The sequence below is a fragment of the Schistocerca piceifrons genome, chromosome 6 (genome assembly GCF_021461385.2).
Source record: "Schistocerca piceifrons isolate TAMUIC-IGC-003096 chromosome 6, iqSchPice1.1, whole genome shotgun sequence".
Classification (NCBI taxonomy): Eukaryota; Metazoa; Arthropoda; class Insecta; order Orthoptera; family Acrididae; genus Schistocerca; species Schistocerca piceifrons.
In genome coordinates this window covers 578,017,551-578,023,550 of record NC_060143.1, presented here as the reverse complement: position 1 = coordinate 578,023,550, position 6,000 = coordinate 578,017,551, and the positions used below count along the sequence as shown (strand labels likewise).

At 44.9% G+C, this 6,000-nt stretch overlaps 1 protein-coding gene across 1 annotated transcript in view; it reads left to right on the top strand.

Moving 5' to 3' along the window:
• Nucleotides 1-534: 534 nt before the first annotated feature.
• LOC124802680 (lipase 3-like) overlaps nt 535-6,000 on the top strand; it is a 268,556-nt gene continuing 263,090 nt past the window's right edge. Inside the window, exon 1 of the mRNA XM_047263609.1 lies at nt 535-567. The gene's annotated coding sequence lies outside the window, so the exon portion shown is untranslated. The remainder of the gene's footprint in view (nt 568-6,000) is intronic.

Genomic DNA, 6,000 nt, shown 5'->3' with positions numbered 1-6,000 from the left:
CTGAGGCGGGACGTGGGGACCAGCTCGGTATTCACCCACTAGGATGTGGAAAACCGCCTAAAACCCAGACCCAGGCTGGCCGGCACACCGGCGGTCGTCGTTAATCTGCCGGGCGGACTCGATCCGGGGCCGGCGCGCCTATCCCAGTCCAGGAAGAAGCGCTCTCGGCTACCCTGGCGGGTGCTCCTATCAGGTTCTGTCACTTCAAAATCCTATGAACCTCCGAATATGGACCACAAGCCGGACTGCAGCAGGAATGGGTGGTTTTCCTGTAACGCACAATAAGAGGCGAAGGAGCCGCCCTCTGAATGGTAGCGGGTGCGTCGCTGACAGCTCGCGACGCCAGAATCTGGGCGCGGTAACTAGCATCGCTCCGCGCACGTGTGCCGAGCCGTTCGTGCTCGATTAAAAGGGTGTTTCGTAACTCGTTGTCGAGGTCTGCTTTGACCTCCGTCTCAATGGGAACCGGTCGCCCTTGCTCGATGGGTCGTCTGGCTGATACGGTGCTCGATGCACACTCTGGTTTCGTGCCCCGCGCCGCCGACGTCTCACACAGCCTGTCACTACGTGAGTACGCAGCTCTGGCGAGTCGCATGCGAGCCTGGTCGGCTCAATTTTCCGATACCGGATACCGAATTTTAAGTCTTTATTTATTTTTCTCTGTCAGGTTTTAACAACTGTCCATGCAGTTAAGATCAAATACGGAAGTTGAATGAAAGACGTCTTATATGCGAATAGTGTCGGGTGACTTCTTGTTGTAATGGTCTTCAGTAGAAAGGCTGGTTTTTGAAAACTCTCTTCCTGTTTGAACTTTTTATCGTCCAGTTTCATGATCGTTTGTCGAGTAAAAATAGTGCATCTGCAAGACATAATATATGAATAACACTACATCACAGACATCTACCGTCATTTCTCCCTAACATTTAAAATTATATTCGGTGTCAACAAATTTCTCCTTTTCACAATCGCTTTTCTTGCTATGGCCAGTATACATTTCCTGTCCTCTTTACTTCGATCACCGCCTGCGTTTTTCCGCTCAAATAGCAAAACTCATCCACTGGTTGTAGTGTCTCATTTCCCAGTACAATTCCCACACCAACGCCTGATTTAATTTCAGTACACTCCATAAATGTTTCATTGATTTTCATCTCAGATCTTCTTTTCAGTACATTATCCATTCCATTTAAGTCTGTTCCAAGTATTTTTCCTCCTTTGACAGAATTACAGTGACATCAGCAAATCTCAACCGTTTCCAAATTTTTCCTTAGTTCCCTACACAGCTTGCTCACTGTAGAGATTGATTTAACGTGATTGCTTGTTTTCTAATTACTGTAGGGATGGTGTGATTAATAAGTGAGACTTTGCTGGGCAAGAAGAAAATTGCTTGACAAGGCCATCGGTAGCGTTGATCTCAATGCGATTTACTTTCTTTTACGATGATATTGTGCACTAAGGGAAGGCAAGTATTAACTATAACTGCAGAGTAGTGTTGTCTTTTAGAGATTACTAAAGTAGTGCTGTTAGGCACATTTCGTTCAGTGAATGAACTGGAATACATTGGTATGATAAATTTATATCCTCTGGACGGTTTATCGACAGCTGAAATTAGTCATTTGTTGGTGAAAACATGTTGTTTCATTTTTTAACCGTTAGGAAATGGACATCTCATTTCAAACATGATCGTTTGTCAACTAAAGATAATGAATGTGAAAGACATAATACAAGAATGTAAGTGGCCGTTGTCGGGCTTCACAGGAATAATGTCGTTCTGCATGTGTGGCAGCGTCATGTGTGATAAGACGACCAACACTGACTGCTTGTAGTTTGTTGTTGTTCCTTTACAATTATTATTGGAAGATGGCTGGGTGGTTTGGCATACTGCGTTCGGGCTGGGTGACAGGATGGAGACGGACGGATATCGGATACTACTGCTGCGAAACTTCGTCAGCGTTTTTGTTAGTAATCATAGGCTGATCCGCTGAAAGCTACGATCGTGACGTAGTGCTGTTCACCTCTTGGCCGAAGGCTTCTGAGCACTGTTTCCCGCACTGTTGTTCTACTAGTAACCGGAAACAGTTGCCGAGTTCATTGTGGATAGCTTTTCAAAACAGTCGAGACTGTAACTGCACCATGTAAGTGTATTTATCAGCGAGCTGCACGTATAGGAAATGCGGAAAAGTGCGAGTAGGGGTAGCTTTCCGAGACTTCCATACGAACTTAATTATGCAGAGAGACAGTTCATACGTTTCGGCAGTAGAGAACCTCAACGACTTTTGCCCGTTAGCTATATCGATACCGCCAAGATATACGTCTACCCGTTCGTGAGAAAAAGTGGACCTAACGGACGGGCAGATAGGCAGCCGGATAACGAATGACAAAAAATATTTTCTGGTGTGCTGTAGTCACAGATTAATAATTTTCTGATTTTTTAGCTTACCTGTCAAATTTCATTATTCTACGTCGTTAAGAACTAACCAGTAGATTTTGAAATGTCTGTCAATAATAAAACACGCCGGTAAATGGCCGCAAATTTTGATTGCATCGATTTAGAAGCTGAAATACTTTAGTACCTCCAAGGAACTGTAGACTTTAGAAAGTGCCATAAATCTGAACTTGCACGTCAAGCGTTTCTGAGAAAAAAAAAGTTTTCAACAGTCGGACAGACAGACAGTCGGACAAAAAGTAATCTTATAAGGGTTTCATTTTTACCGATAAAGATACAGAACCGCAAAAATACGAGTGACACTACCACACACACAGTTCAGTCCATGACCGTGCAACAAGAATTACACTGAAATCACATTTATCAAGAAACAATAAACATAAAATCCGAAGCAGTGCTTTCTGCGAATGAATAAAACCGTACAATAAAGTCCAAGGCAATTAAAGAGATTATTAAAACACTGCCCATTGAACAATACACTTCATATGCTGATGGATTACTTAGATAACACAGAGTAGGCGTGTGGTGAAAAAATGTAACAAATATAAGTAATATTAACTGTAATAAAACATTTATCATTTTACATAAGAGCTTCATGTTAAGTTTTTCCAATCTTCTTCTTAATTTCCGCAAAATAACTTTCCCAGAGTCATGCTACACTGAAGTGCCAAAGAAACTGGTATAGGCATGGATATTCAAATACAGAGAGATGTAAACAGCCAGAATACGGCACTATCGTTGCCAACGCTTATATAAGACAACAATTGTCTGGCACAGTTGTTAGATCGATTACTGCTACTAGATGGCAGGTTATCAACATTTAAGTGCGTTTGAACGTTGTGTTATAGTCGGCGCACAAGCGATGGGACACATTTCCGAGGTAGCGATGAAGAGCGGATTTTCCCGTACGACCATTTCACGACTGTACCATGAATATCAGGAATCCGGTAAAACGTCAAATCTTCGACATCGCTGCTACCGGAAAAATACCCTGCAAAAACAGGACCAATGACGACTAAAGAGAATCATTCACCGTGAGAGCAGTGCAACCCTTCCGCAAATTGCTGCAGATTTCAGTACTGGGCCATCAACAAGTGTTAGCGTGCAAACCATTCAACGAAACATCATTGATGTGTACCCTTAATGACTGCACCACACCAAGGTTTACGCCTCGCCTGGGCCCGTCAACACCGACATTGGACTGCTGATGACTGGAAACATGTTGCCATGTGGATCTCATTTAAAATTGTATCGAGCGCATCTACGTGCGTGGTTATGGAGACAGCCTCATGAATCCATGGACCCTTCATGTCAGCAGGGGACTGTTTAAGCTGGTGGAGGTTCTGTAGTAGTGTGGGGCATATGCAGCTGGAGTGATATTGGACCCTGATACGTCCAGATACGACTCTGAGAGGTTGGCAGGTACATCCTGTCTGATCACCTGCATCCATTCATGTCCGTTGTTCTTTCCGCAGGACTTGGGCAATTGCAGCAGCACAATGCGACACCCCACGCGTCCAGAATTGCTACAGAGTTGCTCCAGGTTCCCTCTTCTGAGTTTAAACACTTCCGCTGGCCACGAAACTCCCCAGACCTGAACTTTGTTGAGCATATCTGGGACGCCTTGCAACGTGCTGTTCAGAAGAGACCTCCACCCCCTCATACTCTTACGGATTTATGGGCAGCCCTGCAGGATTCATGGTGTCAGTTGCCTCCAGCAATACTTCAGACATTAGCTGAGTCAATGGCACGTCGTGTTGTGGCACTTTTGCGTGCTCGCGGAGGGCCTACATGATATTAGGCAGGTGTACCAGTTTCTTTGGCTTTTCAGTGAATGTATAACACCGACACGGTAACCTCTTTCTCAGCTCAACATGTCACTCACTATAGAGCGATGTTGATTCAGTTTTTCGGGCAAGCAAACGGGAAGTTGCGGTACACAAAATGGAAGGTAGAAATCCTCGCTAGGGTTCTGGTGTTAGCTGATAGTACGTCTATTCTTTCATTTAGAAACACTGTGTGCATAGCGTGTGCAGGGTGCGCACTGACTGGGAGTCAGAAATGAATGAACAGTGTAGCATTAGCCTTTTACGTTGTTAAACAAGTCCTTTGTAAAACAGTTTTGTTGACTAGGGATAAACTGGATCGAGGCATCACTATTTTGAACAGAGTGGCCTTGTATTCGGGAGGATGGAGGCCGCAATGTTAATCCGACCATGCTGATTTAGCTTTCCCGTGATTTCTCTAAGTACTTCACATAGTGTGTGGTGTTTCCTATTATAAGGGCGCGGTCGATTACCTGTCCTATTCTTGACAAAGTAGACCTATATGTATGTAAAAACTGGAACTCAGGGAGTCTCTGACTTTGCTGTTCCCGCAGTAGGTAGGCTTTACTCCCCCTGCGTGTAGAACCTTGCCACATCACCACCAGCGCCTCGTAGTAGTGCTAGACGTGCGATTCGGCATGGCAGTTCTTCCTGGGTGTGCTTCCTCTTGTCTCTTGTTGCAGTAGCTTTCTTTACGGTAATCTCGTCCCTCCAGAGATTTGAGGAGGACGGATGTCTGTAAGAACCCCGCGATTTGCTGTGTCAAAATAAGGGACCTGTCAGCCATTTATTTCTGAATAAAACTGCGTATAATTCCATGTGTGTGATTTTCGAGTAGAGTACGCAGCACCTTAATTGGAGGACGTTCAAGCTTTGCTTCAGTGGGTCTTTTGCTTTATTTTAGCACTGTCTGAGTACTCATCATTGCCCAGGAGTTTATTTATTCCTGTCTTACGTAGGCGTATCTCTTCCTTACCCCCCTCCCCCTCCCTCTCTCCACCTCCTCCTCCTCCCTCTTACTGTCCATCTCTGTCAGTCTTCTCCTTTTCCTTCTCTCTCTCCATCTCCTCCCACAGTCCATCTCATCTTACCTCTCTCTGCCCATCACCTGCCCCCCCCGCCCCACTCTGCCAACTCCCGCCTCTACCCTCTGTCCTCCTGCCTCTATTTGGGCGTATCTCCTGCCCCTCTTTCTGACTACCTCTTCCTCCACATCTCACTGTACCTTTGTTGCTATCCACTTACATCTAATCCTGCCCCTTTCTCTGTCCATCCCCTCCTCTGCTCTTTCGTTCTCCATCTCCCCCTCCCTCTCTTTCTGTCCACCTCCCCACCCCCTCTCTATACATGTGCTCCTACCCACTCTGTGTGGCTCCACCTTCTCCTTCCCCATCCTTGTACATCATCCCTACCCCAATAGGAGAATGCCGATTCTCCACTCCCACCCCCAATTTTTATTTCCAGTCAATAATATGAGTAGAAAATTTCCTTGAAATAGATGCAGTGGTTCAGGAGATGATGTGCACATACATAAATACAGTACATGCAGACATGTATAAATACATAAATGTTTATAATATGTATGGATGCTAGAAAGGAGAAACTGACAATATCGATGAGAGGATGCAAACACAAAATGTACAAACAAATGGTGCAAATTTTACATCCGACTAGGTGAAATATCTACCCTCATTACTGTGTGCATCCTCTGTTATCGACAGCAGCTTCCAT